The sequence below is a fragment of the Hemiscyllium ocellatum genome, chromosome 43, assembly GCF_020745735.1.
Source record: "Hemiscyllium ocellatum isolate sHemOce1 chromosome 43, sHemOce1.pat.X.cur, whole genome shotgun sequence".
Classification (NCBI taxonomy): Eukaryota; Metazoa; Chordata; class Chondrichthyes; order Orectolobiformes; family Hemiscylliidae; genus Hemiscyllium; species Hemiscyllium ocellatum.
Genome location: NC_083443.1, coordinates 34,877,473 through 34,900,457, shown reverse-complemented (window position 1 = coordinate 34,900,457; position 22,985 = coordinate 34,877,473). Strand labels below are relative to the sequence as shown.

Below are 22,985 nucleotides of genomic sequence, written 5' to 3'. Positions count from 1 at the left end.
TAATCCTGTAACTGAAAAGTCCTGTACCTGAATAATCCTGTTCCTGAATAATCCTGTAATTGAAAAATCCTGTTCCTGAAGAATCGTGTACCTGAATAATCCTGTTCCTGAATGATCCTGTTCCTGAATAATCCTGTTCCTGTATAATCCTGTTCCTGAATAATCCTGTACCTGAATGATCCTGTACCTGAATAATCGTGTAACTGGAAAATCCTGTACCTGAATAATCCTGTACATGAATAATCCCGTAACTGAATAATCCTGTACCTGAATAATCCTGTACCTGAATAATCCTGTTCCTGAATAATCCTGTACCTGAATAATCCTGTTCCTGAAGAATCCTGTACCTGAATGATCCAGTACCTGAATAGTTTTATAACTGAAAAATCCTATTCCTGAGTAATCCTGTTCCTGAATAATCCTGTACCTGAATAATCCTGTTCCTGAATAATCATGTAATTGAATAATCCCGTAACTGAATAATCCTGTACTTGAATAATCCTGTTCCTGAATAATCCTGTACCTGAATAATCCTGTTCCTGAATAAACCTGTTACTGAATGATCCTGTATCTGAATAATCCTATTCCTGAATAATCCTGTACCTGAATGACCAGTACCTGAATAATTTTATAACTGAAAAATCCTGTTCCTGAAGAATCCTGTACCTGAATAATCCTGTACTTGAAAAATCCTATTGCTGAATAATCCTGTTCCTGAATAATCCTGTAACTGAAAAATCCTGTACCTGCACAATCCTGTTCCTGAATAATCCTGTAATTGAAAAATCCTGTTCCTGAAGATTCCTGTACCTGAATAATCCTGTACCTGAATAATCCTGTTCTTGAATAATCCTGTTCCTGAATAATCCTGTACCTGAATGATCCTGTACCTGAATAATCCTGTAACTGAATAATCCTGTACCTGAATAATCCTGTACCTGAATAATCCTGTTCCTGAATGATCCTGTAGCTGAATAATCCTGTACCTGAATAATCCTGTTCCTGAATGATCCTGTACCTGAATAATCCTGTACCTGAATAATCCTGTAACTGAAAAATTCTGTACCTGAATAATCCTGTACCTGAATAATCCTGTTCCTGAATAATCCTGTAATTGAAAAATCCTGTTCCTGAATAATCTTGTTCCTGAATAATGCTGTACCTGAATAATCCTGTTCCTGAATGATCCTGTACCTGAATAATCCTCTAACTGAAAAATCCTCTAACGGAAAAATCCTGTACCTGAATAATCCTGTACCTGAATAATCCTGTTCCTGAATGATCCTGTAGCTGAGTAATCCTGTACCTGAATAATCCTGTTCCTGAATGATCCTGTACCTGAATAATCCTATAACTGAAAAATTCTGTTTCTGAATAATCTTGTACCTGAATAATCCTGTAACTGAAAAATCCTGTTCCTGAAAAATCCTGTACCTGAATAATCCTGTACCTGAATAATTTTATAACTGAAAAATCCTGTTCCAGAATAACTCTGTACCTGAATTATCCTGTTTCTGAATAATCCTGTTCCTGAATATCCTGTACCTGAATGATCCTGTACCTGAATAATTTTATAACTGAAAAATCCTGTTTCTGAATAATCCTGTACCTGAATAATCTTATAACTGAAAAATCCTGTTCCGGAATAATCCTGTTCCTGAATAATCCTGTACCTGAATGATCCAGTACCTGAATAATTTTATAACTGAAAAATCCTGTTCCTGAAGAATCCTGTACCTGAATAGTTTTAGAACTGATAAGTCCTGTACCTGAATAATCCTGTTCCAGAATAATCCTGTAACTGAAAAGTCCTGTACCTGAATAATCCTGTTCCTGAATAATCCTGTAATTGAAAAATCCTGTTCCTGAAGAATCCTGTAACTGAATAATCCTGTTCCTGAATGATCCTGTTCCTGAATAATCCTGTTCCTGTATAATCCTGTTCCTGAATAATCCTGTACCTGAATGATCCTGTACCAGAATAATCCTGTAACTGGAAGATTCTGTACCAGAATAATCCTGTACCTGAATAATCCCGTAACTGAATAATCCTGTACCTGAATAATCCTGTACCTGAATGACCAGTACCTGAATAATTTTATAACTGAAAAATCCTGTTCCTGAAGAATCCTGTACCTGAATAATCCTGTACTTGAAAAATCCTGTTCCTGAATAATCCTGTTCCTGAATAATCCTGTAACTGAAAAATCCTGTACCTGCACAATCCTGTTCCTGAATAATCCTGTAATTGAAAAATCCTGTTCCTGAAGATTCCTGTACCTGAATAATCCCGTAACTGAATAATCCTGTACTTGAAAAATCCTATTCCTGAATAATCCTGTTCCTGAATAATCCTGTAACTGAAAAATCCTGTACCTGAATAATCCTGTTCCTGAATAATCCTGCAATTGAAAAATCCTATTCCTGAAGATTCCTGTACCTGAATAATCCTGTACCTGAATAATCCTGTACCTGAATAATCCTGTTCTTGAATAATCCTGCTCCTGAATAATCCTGTACCTGAATGATCCTGTACCTGAATAATCCTGTAACTGAAAAATCCTGTACCTGAATAATCCTGTACCTGAATAATCCTGTTCCTGAATGATCCTGTAGCTGAGTAATCCTGTACCTGAATAATCCTGTTCCTGAATGATCCTGTTCCTGAATAATCCTGTACATGAATAATCCTTTTCCTGAATGATCCTGTACCTGAATAATCTTATAACTGAAAAATTCTGTTTCTGAATAATCTTGTACCTGAATAATCCTGTAACTGAAAAATCCTGTTCCTGAAAAATCCTGTACCTGAATAATCCTGTACCTGAATAATCTTATAACTGAAAAATCCTGTTCCTGAATAATCCTGTTCCTGAATAATCCTGTACCTGAATGATCCAGTACGTGAATAATTTTATAACTGAAAAATCCTGTTCCTGAAGAATCCTGTACCTGAATAGTTTTATAACTGAAAAACCCTATTCCTGAATAATCCTGTTCCTGAATAATCCTGTAACTGAAAAGTCCTGTACCAGAATAATCCTGTTCCTGAATAATCCTGTAATTGAAAAATCCTGTTCCTGAAGAATCCTGTACCTGAATAATCCTGTTCCTGAATGATCCTGTACCTGAATAATCCTGTTCCTGAATAATCCTGTTCCTGAATAATCCTGTACCTGAATGATCCTGTACCTGAATGATCCTGTAACTGAAAAATCCTGTACCTGAATAATCCTGTACCTGAATAATCCTGTTCCTGAATAATCCTGGACCTGAATAATCCTGTTCCTGAATAAACCTGTTCCTGAATGATCCTGTACCTGAATAATCCTCTAACTGAAAAATCCTCTAACTGAAAAATCCTGTACCTGAATAATCCTGTACCTGAATAATCCTGTTCCTGAATAATCCTGTAATTGAAAAATCCTGTTCCTGAATAATCTTGTTCCTGAATAATCCTGTACCTGAATAATCCTGTACCTGAATAATTCTGTACCTGAATAATCCTGTTCCTGAATGATCCTGTACCTGAATAATCTTATAACTGAAAAATCCTGTTCCTGAATAATCCTGTTCCTGAATAATCCTGTACCTGAATGATCCAGTACCTGAATAATTTTATAACTGAAAAATCCTGTTCCTGAAGAATCCTGTACCTGAATAGTTTTAGAACTGATAAGTCCTGTACCTGAATAATCCTGTTCCTGAATAATCCTGTAACTGAAAAGTCCTGTACCTGAATAATCCTGTTCCTGAATAATCCTGTAATTGAAAAATCCTGTTCCTGAAGAATCCTGTAACTGAATAATCCTGTTCCTGAATGATCCTGTTCCTGAATAATCCTGTTCCTGTATAATCCTGTTCCTGAATAATCCTGTACCTGAATGATCCTGTACCTGAATAATCCTGTAACTGGAAGATCCTGTACCAGAATAATCCTGTACCTGAATAATCCCGTAACTGAATAATCCTGTACCTGAATAATCCTGTACCTGAATAATCCTGTACCTGAATGACCAGTACCTGAATAATTTTATAACTGAAAAATCCTGTTCCTGAAGAATCCTGTACCTGAATAATCCTGTACTTGGAAAATCCTATTGCGGAATAATCCTGTTCCTGAATAATCCTGTAACTGAAAAATCCTGTACCTGCACAATCCTGTTCCTGAATAATCCTGTAATTGAAAAAATCCTGTTCCTGAAGATTCCTGTACCTGAATAATCCTGTAACTGAATAATCCTGTACTTGAAAAATCCTATTCCTGAATAATCCTGTTCCTGAATAATCCTGTAACTGAAAAATCCTGTACCTGAATAATCCTGTTCCTGAATAATCCTGTAATTGAAAAATCCTATTCCTGAAGATTCCCGTACCTGAATAATCCTGTACCTGAATAATCCTGTACCTGAATGATCCTGTACCTGAATAATCCTGTAACTGAAAAATCCTGTACCTGAATAATCCTGTACCTGAATAATCCTGTTCCTGAATAATCCTGTAATTGAAAAATCCTGTTCCTGAATAATCCTGTTCCTGAATAATGCTGTACCTGAATAATCCTGTTCCTGAATGATCCTGTACCTGAATAATCCTATAACTGAAAAATCCTGTAACTGAAAAATCCTGTACCTGAATAATCCTGTACCTGAATAATCCTGTTCCTGAATGATCCTGTACTGAATAATCCTGTACCTGAATAATCCTGTTCCTGAATGATCCTGTAGCTGAGTAATCCTGTACATGAATAACCCTTTTCCTGAATGATCCTGTACCTGAATAATCTTATAACTGAAAAATTCTGTTTCTGAATAATCTTGTACCTGAATAATCCTGTAACTGAAAAATCCTGTTCCTGAAAAATCCTGTACCTGAATAATCCTGTACCTGAATAATCTTATAACTGAAAAATCCTGTTCCTGAATAATCCTGTTCCTGAATAATCCTGTACCTGAATGATCCTGTACCTGAATAATTTTATAACTGAAAAATCCTGTTCCTGAAGAATCCTGTACCTGAATAGTTTTATAACTGAAAAACCCTATTCCTGAATAATCCTTTTCCTGAATAATCCTGTAACTGAAAAGTCCTGTACCTGAATAATCCTGTTCCTGAATAATCTGTAATTGAAAAATCCTGTTCCTGAATAATTTTATAACTGAAAAATCCTGTTCCTGAATAATCCTGTTCCTGAATAATCCTGTTCCTGAATAATCCTGTACCTGAATGATCCTGTACCTGAATAATCCTGTAACTGAAAATCCTGTACCTGAATAATCCTGTACCTGAATAATCCCGTAACTGAATAATCCTGTACCTGAATAATCCTGTTCCTGAATAATCCTGTTCCTGAATAATCCTGTACCTGAATAATCCTGTAACTGAAAATCCTGTACCTGAATAATCCTGTACCTGAAATATCCCGTGACTGAATAATCCTGCACCTGAAAAATCCTGTACCTGAATATTCCTGTACCTGAATAATCCTGTACCTGAATAATCCTGTAATTGAAAAATCCTGTTCCTGAATATTCCTGTACCTGAATAATCCTGTACCTGAATAATCCTGTACCTGAATAATCCTATTCTTGAATAATCCGGTTCCTGAATAATCCTGTACCTGAATGATCCTGTCCCTGAATAATCCTGTTCCTGAATACTCCTATTCCTGAATGATCCTGTACCTGAATAATCCTGTTCCTGAATGATCCTGTACCTGAATAATTTTATAACTGAAAAATCCTGTTCCTGAAGAATCCTGTACCTGAATAGTTTTATAACTGAAAAATCCTATTCCTGAATAATCCTGTTCCTGAATAATCCTGTACCTGAATAATCATGTTCCTGAATAATCCTGTAATTGAATAATCCTGTAACTGAATACTCCTGTGCTTGAATAATCCTGTTCCTGAATAATCCTGTACCTGAATAATCCTGTTCCTGAATAAACCTGTTACTGAATGATCCTGTATCTGAATAATCCTGTTCCTGAATAATCCTGTACATGAATGACCAGTACCTGAATAATTTTATAACTGAAAAATCCTGTTCCTGAAGAATCCTGTACCTGAATAATCCTGTACCTGAATAATCCCGTAACTGAATAATCCTGTACTTGAAAAATCCTATTCCTGAATAATCCTGTTCCTGAATAATCCTGTAACTGAAAAATCCTGTACCTGCATAATCCTGTTCCTGAATAATCCTGTAATTGAAAAATCCTGTTACTGAAGATTCCTGTACCTGAATAATCCTGTACCTGAATAATCCTGTACCTGAATAATCCTGTTCTTGAATAATCCTGCTCCTGAATAATCCTGTACCTGAATGATCCTGTACCTGAATAATCCTGTAACTGAAAAATCCTGTACCTGAATAATCCTGTACCTGAATAATCCTGTTCCTGAATGATCCTGTAGCTGAATAATCCTGTACCTGAATAATCCTGTTCCTGAATGATCCTGTAGCTGAGTAATCCTGTACATGAATAATCCTTTTCCTGAATGATCCTGTACCTGAATAATCTTATAACTGAAAAATTCTGTTTCTGAATAATCTTGTACCTGAATAATCCTGTACCTGAATAATCCTGTACCTGAATAATCCTGTAACTGAAAAATCCTGTTCCTGAAAAATCCTGTACCTGAATAATCCTGTACCTGAATAATCTTATAACTGAAAAATCCTGTTCCTGAATAATCCTGTTCCTGAATAATCCTGTACCTGAATGATCCAGTACGTGAATAATTTTATAACTGAAAAATCCTGTTCCTGAAGAATCCTGTACCTGAATAGTTTTATAACTGAAAAACCCTATTCCTGAATAATCCTGTTACTGAATAATCCTGTAACTGAAAAGTCCTGTACCTGAATAATCCTGTTCCTGAATAATCCTGTAATTGAAAAATCCTGTTCCTGAAGAATCCTGTACCTGAATAATCTTGTTCCTGAATGAACCTGTACCTGAATAATCCTGTTCCTGAATAATCCTGTTCCTGAATAATCCTGTACCTGAATGATCCTGTACCTGAATAATCCTGTAACTGAAAATCCTGTACCTGAATTATCCTGTACCTGAATAATCCCGTAACTGAATAATCCTGTACCTGAATAATCCTGTTCCTGAATAATCCTGTTCCTGAATAATCCTGTACCTGAATAATCCTGTAATTGAAAAATCCTGTTCCTGAATAATCTTGTTCCTGAATAATCCTGTACCTGAATAATCCTGTTCCTGAATGATCCTGTACCTGAATAATCCTGTTCCTGAAAAATCCTGTTCCTGAATGATCCTGTACCTAAATAATCCTGTACCTGAATAATCCTGTAACTGAAAAATCCTGTACCTGAATAATCCTGTACCTGAATAATCCTGTTCCTGAATAATCCTGTAATTGAAAAATCCTGTTCCTGAATAATCTTGTTCCTGAATAATCCTGTACCTGAATAATCCTGTTCCTGAATGATCCTGTACCTGAATAATCCTCTAACTGACAAATCCTGTACCTGAATAATCCTGTACCTGAATAATCCTGTTCCTGAATGATCCTGTACCTGAGTAATCCTGTACCTGAATAATCCTGTTCCTGAATGATCCTGTACCTGAATTATCTTATAACTGAAAAATTCTGTTTCTGAATAATCTTGCACCTGAATAATCCTGTAACTGAAAAATCCTGTTCCTGAAAAATCCTGTACCTGAATAATCCTGTACCTGAATAATTTTATAACTGAAAAATCCTGTTCCTGAATAATCCTGTACCTGATTAATCTTATAACTGAAAAATCCTGTTCCTGAATAATCCTGTTCCTGAATAATCCTGTACCTGAATGATCCAGTACCTGAATAATTTTATAACTGAAAAATCCAGTTCCTGAAGAATCCTGTACCTGAATAGTTTTGTAACTGAAAACTCCTGTACCTGAATAATCCTGTTCCTGAATAATCCTGTAACTGAAAAGTCCTGTTCCTATATAATCCTGTTCCTGAATAATCCTGTACCTGAATGATCCTGTACCTGAATAATCCTGTAACTGGAAAATCCTGTACCTGAATAATCCTGTTCCTGAATAATCCTGTTCCTGAATAATCCTGTACCTGAATAATCCTGTTCCTGAATAAACCTGTTACTAAATGATCCTGTACCTGAATAATCCTGTTCCTGAATAATCCTGTACCTGAAAGATCCAGTACCTGAATAATTTTATAACTGAAATATCCTGTTGCTGAAGAATCCTGTACCTGAATAGATTTATAACTGAAAAATCCTATTCCTGAATAATCCTGTTCCTGAATAATCCTGTTCCTGAATAATCCTGTACCTGAATAATCCTGTTCCTGAATAATCCTGTACCTGAATGATCCAGTACCTGAATAATTTTATAACTGAAAAAACCTGTTCCTGAAGAATCCTGTACCTGAATAGTTTTATAACTGAAAATCCTATTCCTGAGTAATCCTGTTCCTGAATAATCCTGTACCTGCATAATCCTGTTCCTGAATAATCCTGTAATTGAATAATCCCGTAACTGAATAACCCTGTGCTTGAATAATCCTGTTCCTGAATAATCCTGTACCTGAATACTCCTGTACCTGAATAAACCTGTTACTGAATGATCCTGTATCTGAATAATCCTGTTCCTGAATAATCCTGTACCTGAATGACCAGTACCTGAATAATTGTATAACTGAAAAATCCTGTTCCTGAAGAATTCTGTGCCTGAATAATCCTGTACCTGAATAATCCCGTAACTGAATAATCCTGTACTTGAAAAATCCTATTCCTGAATAATCCTGTTCCTGAATAATCCTGTAACTGAAAAATCCTGTACCTGCATAATCCTGTTCCTGAATAATCCTGTAATTGAAAAATCCTGTTCCTGAAGATTCCTGTACTTGAATAATCCTGTTCCTGAATAATCCTGTACCTGAATAATCCTGTTCCTGAATAAACCTGTTACTGAATGATCCTGTACATGAATAATCCTGTTCCTGAATAATCCTGTACCTGAATGACCAATACCTGAATAATTTTATAACTGAAAAATCCAGTTCCTGAAGAATCCTGTACCTGAATAGTTTTATAACTGAAAAATCCTATTCCTGAATAATCCTGTTCCTGAATAATCCTGTACCTGCATAATCCTGTTCCTGAATAATCCTGTAATTGAATAATCCCATAACTGAATAACCCTGTGCTTGAATAATCCTGTTCCTGAATAATCCTGTACCTGAATAATCCTGTACCTGAATAAACCTGTTACTGAATGATCCTGTATCTGAATAATCCTGTTCCTGAATAATCCTGTACCTGAATGACCAGTACCTGAATAATTTTATAACTGAAAAATCCTATTCCTGAGTAATCCTGTTCCTGAAGAATCCTGTACCTGAATAATCCTGTACCTGAATAATCCCGTAACTGAATAATCCTGTACTTGAAAAATCCTATTCCTGAATAATCCTGTTCCTGAATAATCCTGTAACTGAAAAATCCTGTACCTGCATAATCCTGTACCTGAATAATCCTGTACCTGAATAATCCTGTACCTGAATAATCCTGTTCTTGAATAATCCTGTTCTTGAATAATCATGTTCCTGAAGAATCCTGTACCTGAATGATCCTGTACCTGAATAATCCTGTAACTGAATAATCCTGTACCTGAATAGTCCTGTACCTTAATAATCCTGTTCCTGAATGATCCTGTAGCTGAGTAATCCTGTACCGGAATAATCTTGTTCCTGAATGATCCTGTAGCTGAGTAATCCTGTACCTGAATAATCCTGTTCCTGAATGATCCTGTACCTGAATAAACCTGTTACTGAATGATCCTGTACCTGAATAATCCTGTAACTGAAAAATCCTCTATCTGAAAAATCCTGTACCTGAATAATCCTGTAACTGAATAATCCTGTTCCTGAATAATCCTGTACCTGAATAATCCTGTAAGTGAATAATCCTGTTCCTGAATGATCCTATACCTGAATAATCCTGTTCCTGAATAATCCTATACCTGAGTAATCCTGGACCTGAATAATCCTGTTCCTGAATGATCCTGTACCTGAAGAATCCTGTACCTGAATAGTCCTGTTCCTGAATGATCCTGTACCTGAATATTCCTGTACCTGAATGATCCTGTACCTGAATAATCCTGTAACTGGAAAATCCTGTACCTGAATTATCCTGTACCTGAATAATCCCGTAACTGAATAATCCTGTACCTGAATAATCCTGTTCCTGAATAATCCTGTTCCTGAATAATCCTGTACCTGAATAATCCTGTAATTGAAAAATCCTGTTCCTGAATAATCTTGTTCCTGAATAATCCTGTACCTGAATAATCCTGTTCCTGAATGATCCTGTACCTGAATAATCCTGTTCCTGAAAAATCCTGTTCCTGAATGATCCTGTACCTAAATAATCCTGTACCTGAATAATCCTGTAACTGAAAAATCCTGTACCTGAATAATCCTGTACCTGAATAATCCTGTTCCTGAATAATCCTGTAATTGAAAAATCCTGTTCCTGAATAATCTTGTTCCTGAATAATCCTGTACCTGAATAATCCTGTTCCTGAATGATCCTGTACCTGAATAATCCTCTAACTGACAAATCCTGTACCTGAATAATCCTGTACCTGAATAATCCTGTTCCTGAATGATCCTGTACCTGAGTAATCCTGTACCTGAATAATCCTGTTCCTGAATGATCCTGTACCTGAATTATCTTATAACTGAAAAATTCTGTTTCTGAATAATCTTGCACCTGAATAATCCTGTAACTGAAAAATCCTGTTCCTGAAAAATCCTGTACCTGAATAATCCTGTACCTGAATAATTTTATAACTGAAAAATCCTGTTCCTGAATAATCCTGTACCTGATTAATTTTATAACTGAAAAATCCAGTTCCTGAAGAATCCTGTACCTGAATAGTTTTATAACTGAAAACTCCTGTACCTGAATAATCCTGTTCCTGAATAATCCTGTAACTGAAAAGTCCTGTTCCTATATAATCCTGTTCCTGAATAATCCTGTACCTGAATGATCCTGTACCTGAATAATCCTGTAACTGGAAAATCCTGTACCTGAATAATCCTGTTCCTGAATAATCCCGTAACTGAATAATCCTGTACCTGAATAATCCTGTACCTGAATAATCCTGTTCCTGAATAATCCTGTACCTGAATAATCCTGTTCCTGAATAAACCTGTTACTAAATGATCCTGTACCTGAATAATCCTGTTCCTGAATAATCCTGTACCTGAAAGATCCAGTACCTGAATAATTTTATAACTGAAATATCCTGTTGCTGAAGAATCCTGTACCTGAATAGTTTTATAACTGAAAAATCCTATTCCTGAATAATCCTGTTCCTGAATAATCCTGTTCCTGAATAATCCTGTACCTGAATAATCCTGTTCCTGAATAATCCTGTACCTGAATGATCCAGTACCTGAATAATTTTATAACTGAAAAAACCTGTTCCTGAAGAATCCTGTACCTGAATAGTTTTATAACTGAAAATCCTATTCCTGAGTAATCCTGTTCCTGAATAATCCTGTACCTGCATAATCCTGTTCCTGAATAATCCTGTAATTGAATAATCCCGTAACTGAATAACCCTGTGCTTGAATAATCCTGTTCCTGAATAATCCTGTACCTGAATACTCCTGTACCTGAATAAACCTGTTACTGAATGATCCTGTATCTGAATAATCCTGTTCCTGAATAATCCTGTACCTGAATGACCAGTACCTGAATAATTGTATAACTGAAAAATCCTGTTCCTGAAGAATTCTGTGCCTGAATAATCCTGTACCTGAATAATCCCGTAACTGAATAATCCTGTACTTGAAAAATCCTATTCCTGAATAATCCTGTTCCTGAATAATCCTGTAACTGAAAAATCCTGTACCTGCATAATCCTGTTCCTGAATAATCCTGTAATTGAAAAATCCTGTTCCTGAAGATTCCTGTACTTGAATAATCCTGTTCCTGAATAATCCTGTACCTGAATAATCCTGTTCCTGAATAAACCTGTTACTGAATGATCCTGTACATGAATAATCCTGTTCCTGAATAATCCTGTACCTGAATGACCAATACCTGAATAATTTTATAACTGAAAAATCCAGTTCCTGAAGAATCCTGTACCTGAATAGTTTTATAACTGAAAAATCCTATTCCTGAATAATCCTGTTCCTGAATAATCCTGTACCTGCATAATCCTGTTCCTGAATAATCCTGTAATTGAATAATCCCATAACTGAATAACCCTGTGCTTGAATAATCCTGTTCCTGAATAATCCTGTACCTGAATAATCCTGTACCTGAATAAACCTGTTACTGAATGATCCTGTATCTGAATAATCCTGTTCCTGAATAATCCTGTACCTGAATGACCAGTACCTGAATAATTTTATAACTGAAAAATCCTATTCCTGAGTAATCCTGTTCCTGAAGAATCCTGTACCTGAATAATCCTGTACCTGAATAATCCCGTAACTGAATAATCCTGTACTTGAAAAATCCTATTCCTGAATAATCCTGTTCCTGAATAATCCTGTAACTGAAAAATCCTGTACCTGCATAATCCTGTACCTGAATAATCCTGTACCTGAATAATCCTGTACCTGAATAATCCTGTTCTTGAATAATCCTGTTCTTGAATAATCATGTTCCTGAAGAATCCTGTACCTGAATGATCCTGTACCTGAATAATCCTGTAACTGAATAATCCTGTACCTGAATAGTCCTGTACCTTAATAATCCTGTTCCTGAATGATCCTGTAGCTGAGTAATCCTGTACCGGAATAATCTTGTTCCTGAATGATCCTGTAGCTGAGTAATCCTGTACCTGAATAATCCTGTTCCTGAATGATCCTGTACCTGAATAAACCTGTTACTGAATGATCCTGTACCTGAATAATCCTGTAACTGAAAAATCCTCTATCTGAAAAATCCTGTACCTGAATAATCCTGTAACTGAATAATCCTGTTCCTGAATAATCCTGTACCTGAATAATCCTGTAAGTGAATAATCCTGTTCCTGAATGATCCTATACCTGAATAATCCTGTTCCTGAATAATCCTATACCTGAGTAATCCTGGACCTGAATAATCCTGTTCCTGAATGATCCTGTACCTGAAGAATCCTGTACCTGAATAGTCCTGTTCCTGAATGATCCTGTACCTGAATATTCCTGTTCCTGAATGATCCTGTACCTGAATGATCCTGTACCTGAATAATCCTGTAACTGAAAAATCCTGTACCTGAATAATCCTGTACCTGAATAATCCTGTTCCTGAATAATCCTGTATTTGAAAAATCCTCTTCCTGAATAATCTTGTTCCTGAATAATCCTGTACCTGAATGATCCTGTACCTGAATAATCCTCTAACTGAAAAATCCTCTAACGGAAAAATCCTGTACCTGAATAATCCTGTACCTGAATAATCCTGTTCCGGAATGATCCTGTACCTGAGTAATCCTGTACCTGAATAATCCTGTTCCTGAATGATCCTGTACCTGAATTATCTTATAACTGAAAAATTCTGTTTCTGAATAATCTTGCACCTGAATAATCCTGTAACTGAAAAATCCTGTTCCTGAAAAATCCTGTACCTGAATAATCCTGTACCTGAATAATTTTATAACTGAAAAATCCTGTTCCAGAATAAATCTGTACCTGAATAATCCTGTTCCTGAATAATCCTGTTCCTGAATGATCCTGTACCTGAATAATCCTGTTCCTAAATAATCCTGCAATTGAGAAATCCTGTGCCTGAATAATCCTGTTCCTGAATGATCCTGTACCTGAGTAATCCTCTAACTGAAAAATCCTCTAACTGAAAAATCCTGTACCTGAATAATCCTGTACCTGAATAATCCTGTTCCTGAATGATCCTGTAGCTGAGTAATCCTGTACCTGAATAATCCTGTTCCTGAATGATCCTGTACCTGAATAATCTTATAACTGAAAAATTCTGTTTCTGAATAATCTTGTACCTGAATAATCCTGTAACTGAAAAATCCTGTTCCTGAAAAATCCTGTACCTGAATAATCCTGTACCTGAATAATTTTATAACTGAAAAATCCTGTTCCAGAATAACTCTGTACCTGAATTATCCTGTTTTGAATAATACTGTTCCTGAATGATCCTCTACCTGAATAATCTTATAACTGAAAAATTCTGTTTCTGAATAATCCAGTACCTGAATAATCCTGTTCCTGAATAATCCTGTACCTGAATGATCCTGTACCTGAATAATTTTATAACTGAAAAAATCTGTTCCTGAATAATCCTGTTCCCGAATAAACCTGTACCTGAATGATCCAGTACCTGAATAATTTTATAACTGAAAAATCCTGTTCCTGAAGAATCCTGTACGTGAATAGTTTCATAACTGAAAAACCCTATTCCTGAATAATCCTGTTCCTGAATACTCCTGTAACTGAAATGTCCTGTACCTGAATAATCCTGTTCCTGAATAATCCTGTAATTGAAAAATCCTGTACCTGAATAATCCTCTTCCTGAATGATCCCGTACCTGAATAATCCTGTTCTTGAATAATCCTGTTCCTGAATAATCCTGTACCTGAATGATCCTGTACCTTAAAAATACTGTAACTGGAAAATCCTGTACCTGAATAATCCTGTACCTGAATAATCCCGTAACTGAATAATCCTGTACCTGAATAATCCTGTTCCTGAATAATCCTGTTCCTGAATAAACCTGTTACTGAATGATCCTGTACCTGAATAATCCTGTTCCTGAATAATCCTGTACCTGAAAGATCCAGTACCTGAATAATTTTATAACTGAAAAATCCTGTTGCTGAAGAATCCTGTACCTGAATAGTTTTATAACTGAAAAATCCTATTCCTAAATAATCCTGTTCCAGAATAATCCTGTACCTGAATAATCCTGTTCCTGAATAATCCTGTACCTGAATGATCCAGTACCTGAATAATTTTATAACTGAAAAATCCTGTTCCTGAAGAATCCTGTAGCTGAATAGTTTTATAACTGAAAAATCCTATTCCTGAATAATCCTGTTCATGAATAATCCTGTACCTGCATAATCCTGTTCCTGAATAATCCTGTAATTGAAAAATCCTGTTCCTGAAGATTCCTGTACCTGAATAATCCTCTTCCTGAATAATCCCGTAACTGAATAATCCTGTACTTGAATAATCCTGTTCCTGAATAATCCTGTACCTGAATAATCCTGTTCCTGAATAAACCTGTTACTGAATGATCCTGTAACTGAATAATCCTGTTCCTGAATAATCCTGTACCTGAATGACCAGTACCTGAATAATTTTATAACTGAAAAATCCTGTTCCTGAAGAATCCTGAACCTGAATAATCCTGTACCTGAATAATCCTGTAACTGAATAATCCTGTACTTGAAAAATCCTATTCCTGAATAATCCTGTTCCTGAATAATCCTGTAACTGAAAAATCCTGTACCTGCATAATCCTGTTCCTGAATAATCCTGTAATTGAAAAATCCTGTTCCTGAATATTCCTGTACCTGAATAATCCTGTACCTGAATAATCCTGTTCCTGAATAATCCTGTTCCTGAATAATCCTGTACCTGAATGATCCTGTACCTGAATAATCCTGTAACTGAAAACTCCTGTACCTGAATAATCCTGTACCTGAATAATCCTGTACCTGAATAATCCTGTTCCTGAATAAACCTGTTACTGAATGATCCTGTACCTGAATAATCCTGTAACTGAAAAATCCTGTACCTGAATAATCCTGTACCTGAATAATCCTGTACCTGAATAATCCTGTTCCTGAATAATCCTGTTTCTGAATAATCATGTTCCTGAATAAACCTGTTACTGAATGATGCTGTACCTGAATAATCCTCTAACTGAAAAATCCTGTACCTGAAAAATCCTCTAACTGAAGAATCCTGTACCTGAATAATCCTGTAACTGAATAATCCTGTTCCTGAATAATCCTGTACCTGAATAATTCTGTAAGTGAATAGTCCTGTTCCTGAATGATCCTGTACCTGAATAATCCTGTTCCTGAATAATCCTGTACCTGAGTAATCCTGGACCTGAATGATCCTGTTCCTGAATGATCCTGTACCTGAAGAATCCTGTTCCTGAATAATCCTGTTCCTGAATGATCCTGTACCTGAATAATCCTGTTCCTGAATAATCCTGTTCCTGAATGATCTTGTACCTGAATGATACAGTACCTGAATAATCCTGTAACTGAAAAATCCTGTACCTGAATAATCCTGTGCCTGAATAATCCTGTTCCTGAATAATCCTGTAATTAAAAAATCCTGTTCCTGAATAATCTTGTTCCTGAATAATCCTGTACCTGAATAATCCTGTTCCTGAATGATCCTGTACCTGAATAATCCTGTACCTGAATAATTTTATAACTGAAAAATCCTGTTCCAGAATAACTCTGTACCTGAATAATCCTGTTTCTGAATAATCCTGTTCCTGAATGATCCTCTACCTGAATAATCCTGTTCCTGAATAATCCTGTTCCTGAATAATCCTGTACCTGAATAATCCTGTAACTGAAAAATCCTGTACCTGAATAATCCTGTACCTGAATAATCCTGTTCCTGAATAATCCTGTTTCTGAATAATCATGTTCCTGAATAAACCTGTTACTGAATGATGCTGTACCTGAATAATCCTCTAACTGAAAAATCCTGTACCTGAATAATCCTGTACCTGAATAATCCTGTACCTGAATAATCCTGTTCCTGAATAAACCTGTTACTGAATGATCCTGTACCTGAATAATCCTCTAACTGAAAAATCCTGTACCTGAATAATCCTGTACCTGAATAATCCTGTAACTGAATAATCCTGTTCCTGAATAATCCTGTACCTGAATAATCCTGTAAATGAATAATCCTGTTCCTGAATGATCCTGTACCTGAATAATCCTGTTCCTGAATAATCCTGTACCTGAATAATCCTGGACCTGAATAATCCTGTTCCTGAATGATCCTGTACCTGAAGAATCCTGTACCTGAATAATCCTGTTCCTGAATGATCCTCTACCTGAATAATCCTGTTCCTGAATAATCCTGTTCCTGAATAAACCTGTTACTGAATGATCCTGTACCTGAATAATCCTGTAACTGAAAAATCCTGTACCTGAATAATCCTGTACCTGAATAATCCTGTTCCTGAATAATCCTGTTTCTGAATAATCATGTTCCTGAATAAACCTGTTACTGAATGATGCTGTACCTGAATAATCCTCTAACTGAAAAATCCTGTACCTGAATAATCCTGTACCTGAATAATCCTGTACCTGAATAATCCTGTTCCTGAATAAACCTGTTACTGAATGATCCTGTACCTGAATAATCCTCTAACTGAAAAATCCTGTACCTGAATAATCCTGTACCTGAATAATCCTGTAACTGAATAATCCTGTTCCTGAATAATCCTGTACCTGAATAATCCTGTAAATGAATAATCCTGTTCCTGAATGATCCTGTACCTGAATAATCCTGTTCCTGAATAATCCTGTACCTGAATAATCCTGGACCTGAATAATCCTGTTCCTGAATGATCCTGTACCTGAAGAATCCTGTACCTGAATAATCCTGTTCCTGAATGATCCTGTACCTGAATAATCCTGTTCCTGAATAATCCTGTTCCTGAATGATCCTGTACCTGAATGATACAGTACCTGAATAATCCTGTAACTGAAAAATCCTGTACCTGAATAATCCTGTATCTGAATAATCCTGTTCCTGAATAAACCTGTTACTGAATGATCCTGTACCTGAATAATCCTCTAACTGAAAAATCCTGTACCTGAATAATCCTGTACCTGAATAATCCTGTAACTGAATAATCCTGTTCCTGAATAATCCTGTACCTGAATAATCCTGTAAATGAATAATCCTGTTCCTGAATGATCCTGTACCTGAATAATCCTGTTCCTGAATAATCCTGTACCTGAGTAATCCTGGACCTGAATAATCCTGTTCCTGAATGATCCTGTACCTGAATAATCCTGTTCCTGAATAATCCTGTTCCTGAATGATCCTGTACCTGAATGATACAGTACCTGAATAATCCTGTAACTGAAAAATCCTGTACCTGAATAATCCTGTATCTGAATAATCCTGTTCCTGAATAATCCTGTAATTGAAAAATCCTGTTCCTGAATAATCTTGTTCCTGCATAATCCTGTACCTGAATAATCCTGTTCCTGAATGATCCTGTACCTGAATAAACCTGTACCTGAATAATGTTATAACTGAAAAATCCTGTTCCAGAATAACTCTGTACCTGAATAATCCTGTTTCTGAATAATCCTGTTCCTGAATGATCCTCTACCTGAATAATCCTGTTCCTGAATAATCCTGTTCCTGAATAATCCTGTACCTGAATGATCCTGTACCTGAATAATCCTGTAACTGAAAAATCCTGTACCTGAATAATCATGTACCTGAATAATCCTGTTCCTGAATAATCCTGTTCCTGAATAAACCTGTTACTGAATGATCCTGTACCTGAATAATCCTGTAACTGAAAAATCCTGTACCTGAATAATCCTGTACCTGAATAATCCTGTACCTGAATAATCCTGTTCCTGAATAATCCTGTTTCTGAATAATCATGTTCCTGAATAAACCTGTTACTGAATGATGCTGTACCTGAATAATCCTCTGACTGAAAAATCCTGTACCTGAATAATCCTTTACCTGAATAATCCTGTACCTGAATAATCCTGTTCCTGAATAAACCTGTTACTGAATGATCCTGTACCTGAATAATCCTCTAACTGAAAAATCCTGTACCTGAATAATCCTGTACCTGAATAATCCTGTAACTGAATAATCCTGTTCCTGAATAATCCTGTACCCGAATAATTCTGTAAATGAATAATCCTGTTCCTGAATGATCCTGTACCTGAATAATCCTGTTCCTGAATAATCCTGTACCTGAGTAATCCTGGACCTGAATAATCCTGTTCCTGAATGATCCTGTACCTGAAGAATCCTGTACCTGAATAATCCTGTTCCTGAATGATCCTGTACCTGAATAATCCTGTTCCTGAATAATCCTGTTCCTGAATGATCCTGTACCTGAATGATCCTGTACCTGAATAATCCTGTAACTGAAAAATCCTGTACCTGAATAATCCTGTATCTGAATAATCCTGTTCCTGAATAATCCTGTAATTGAAAAATCCTCTTCCTGAATAATCTTGTTCCTGAATAATCCTGTACCTGAATGATCCTGTACCTGAATAATCCTGTAACTGAAAAATCCTGTACCTGAATAATCCTGTACCTGAATAATCCTGTACCTGAATAATCCTGGTCCTGAATAATCCTGTTTCTGAATAATCATGTTCCTGAATAAACCTGTTACTGAATGATGCTGTACCTGAATAATCCTCTAACTGAAAAATCCTGTACCTGAATAATCCTGTACCTGAATAATCCTGTACCTGAATAATCCTGTTCCTGAATAAACCTGTTACTGAATGATCCTGTACCTGAATAATCCTCTAACTGAAAAATCCTGTACCTGAATAATCCTGTACCTGAATAATCCTGTAACTGAATAATCCTGTTCCTGAATAATCCTGTACCTGAATAATCCTGTAAATGAATAATCCTGTTCCTGAATGATCCTGTACCTGAATAATCCTGTTCCTGAATAATCCTGTACCTGAGTAATCCTGGACCTGAATAATCCTGTTCCTGAATGATCCTGTACCTGAAGAATCCTGTACCTGAATAATCCTGTTCCTGAATGATCCTGTACCTGAATAATCCTGTTCCTGAATAATCCTGTTCCTGAATGATCCTGTACCTGAATGATCCTGTACCTGAATAATCCTGTAACTGAAAAATCCTGTACCTGAATAATCCTGTATCTGAATAATCCTGTTCCTGAATAATCCTGTAATTGAAAAATCCTGTTCCTGAATGATCCTGTACCTGAATAATCCTCTAACTGAAATATCCTCTAACGGAAAAATCCTGTACCTGAATAATCCTGTACCTGAATAATCTTGTTCCTGAATGATCATGTAGCTGAGTAATCCTGTACCTGAATAATCCTGTTCCTGAATGATCCTGTACCTGAATAATCTTATAACTGAAAAATTCTGTTTCTGAATAATCTTGTACCTGAATAATCCTGTAACTGAAAAATCCTGTACCTGAATAATCCTGTACCTGAATAATCCTGTACCTGAATAATTTTATAACTGAAAAATCCTGTTCCTGAATAATCCTGTACCTGAATAATCTTATAACTGAAAAATCTTGTTCCTGAATAATCCTGTACCTGAATAATCCTGTTCCTGAATAATCCTGCACCTGAATGATCCTGTACCTGTATAATTTTATAACTTAAAAATCCTGTTCCTGAATAATCCTGCACCTGAATGATCCTGTACCTGTATAATTTTATAACTTGAAAATCCTGTTCCTGAATAATCCTGTTCCTGAATAATCTTATAACTGAAAAATCCTGTTCCTGAATAATCCTGTACCTGAATAATCCTGTAACTGAATAATCCTGGACCTGAATAATTTTATAACTGAGAAATCCTGTTCCTGAATAATCCTGTACCTGAATAATCTTATAACTGAAAAATCTTGTTCCTGAATAATCCTGTACCTGAATAATCCTGTTCCTGAATAATCCTGGACCTGAATAATCTTATAACTGAAAAATCTTGCTCCTGAATAATCCTGTACCTGAATAATCCTGTTCCTGAATAATCCTGGACCTGAATAATCTTATAACTTAAAAATCCTGTTCCTGAATAATCCTGTACCTGAATAATCTTATAACTGAAAAATCTTGTTCCTGAATAATCCTGTACCTGAATAATCCTGTTCCTGAATAATCCTGGACCTGAATAATCCTGTACCTGAATAATCTTATAACTGAAAAATTTTGTTTCTGAATAATCTTTTACCTGAATAATCCTGTAACTGAAAAATCCTGTTCCTGAATAATCCTGTACTTGAATGATCCTGTACTTGAATAATTTTATAACTGAAAAATCCTGTTCCTGAATAATCCTGTACCTGAATAATCCTGTTCCTGAATAATCCTGTACCTGAATAATTTTATAACTGAAAAATCCTGTTCCTGAATAATCCTGTACCTGAATAATCTTATAACTGAAAAATGTTGTTCCTGAATAATCCTGTACCTGAATAATCCTGTTCCTGAATATTCCTGGACCTGAATAATCCTGTACCTGAATAATCCTGGACCTGAATAATCCTGTTCCTGAATAATCCTGTTCCTGAATAATCCTGCACCTGAACGATCCTGTACCTGAATGATCCTGTACCTGAATAATTTTATAACTGAAAAATCCTGTTCCTGAATAATCTTATAACTGAAAAATCCTGTTCCTGAATAATCCTGTTCCTGAATAATCCTGGACCTGAATAATCCTGTGCCTGAATAATTGTAATCCTGAAAAATCCTGTTCCTGAATAATCCTGTACCTGAAGAATTTTATAACTGAAAAATCCTATTCCTGAATAATCCTGTACCTGAATAATCCTGGACCTGAATAATCCTGTACCTGAATAATCCTGTTCCTGAATAATCCTGGACCTAAATAATCCTGGACCTGAATAATCCTGCAATTGAACAATCCTGTAGCCCACCCCTGAAGTAATTCCAGTTTAATTCAGGCGAGTTTAAAGTATTTTAGCCCAGTGAACCTACCTTTGTATTGTACAACAGAAGTCCCTGGAAGTTTGTTTCTTTTAGAGTTTAAAGCAGAGGTTGGTGTTTCAACCAACAGCATGATATGATTTCCATTTGATTTGTTTATGTGTGGTTAGAGCTTAGTTATTTATTTATTAATAATAAACAGTGGATCTTGTGAAGTGCAGGAACCTGGTTAGTGTTCCTGCTAAACAGAGTCCGTCAGGTGAGAAAACTGAGGATTTTGTGTACTTTAATTAAATAATTCACTTTTGTACTGATCTTGGAAGTAATGGGACTCTGGAAACAGTGCACTGTCCCCAATGGGTCTGAACAGTGGAGTCAGGCTCCAGAACCTGGGTGTCCCTGTATACAAATCATTAAAGGGTAAAGATACAGCAAGTAATTGGGAAGGAAAATGGAATGTTGGCCTGGAATACAAAGGAGATTGTGTGGACTGGAAGTGTTTCCATGACTACTGGGTGTTGAGGAGCACTGGGTACAGTGTTGATCCCTTTGTTTTCAGAGTGATATAAAGGCATTGGAAACAGTTAGGATTAAAGCAACTTAAGCTGATTCCAGCGATGGAACTATGGGGGTTCGCAGCTGAGCCTGGACTCACCTGAGGTTGGAAGTCCCAAAGGAGACCTCACAGAAGGTTCTGAGGAGATTTGACAGGGTGGATGTTGAGGGGGGTTTCCTTCATTGGGCCATCTGGAACAGTGGGGTACAGGAAAGGGTCTCCCATTTTAAAGAGGAGATGAGGAGGAATTTCTTCTCTCAGTTGGTTGTGGTTATTTGGAATTCTTTCTCCCAGTGAGCAGTGGTGGCTGTGTCAATGAATGTAACCAAACCTGAAAATAGTCAAACCCTTCGCATCAATGAAATCAAAGGTCATGGGACAGCTGTGGAGTGGATTTAGGGCCATCATCAGATTGAGAACATAGTAACTAAGAAGAGGAGGAGGCCATTCAGTCCCTGCTCTGCCATTTAGTGTGATCATGGCTGATCTCATCTTGACCTCAACTTTCCTACTCATTCTCCAAAAGTCTTCAACCTGTAGCTCATGAAAGATCTGGTCATCTTCTCCTTAAATTCACAGTGTCCCAGCATCCACCACACTCTGTGGGAGTGGATTCCACAGATTCATGACCCTTTGAGAGAAGTTAATCCCCCTCATCTAAATAAGCCATGATCTTACTGAATGGTAGAGCAGACTGGAAGGGGTGAAATGACCTACTCCTGTCCCAAATTGGTACATTTAT

The 22,985-nt window shown here is 36.3% G+C and overlaps 1 protein-coding gene across 1 annotated transcript in view; it reads left to right on the top strand.

Moving 5' to 3' along the window:
• LOC132834997 (glutamate receptor ionotropic, delta-1-like) overlaps window positions 1–22,985 on the top strand; it is an 831,861-nt gene that overhangs the window by 795,780 nt on the left and 13,096 nt on the right. The window lies entirely within an intron of this gene.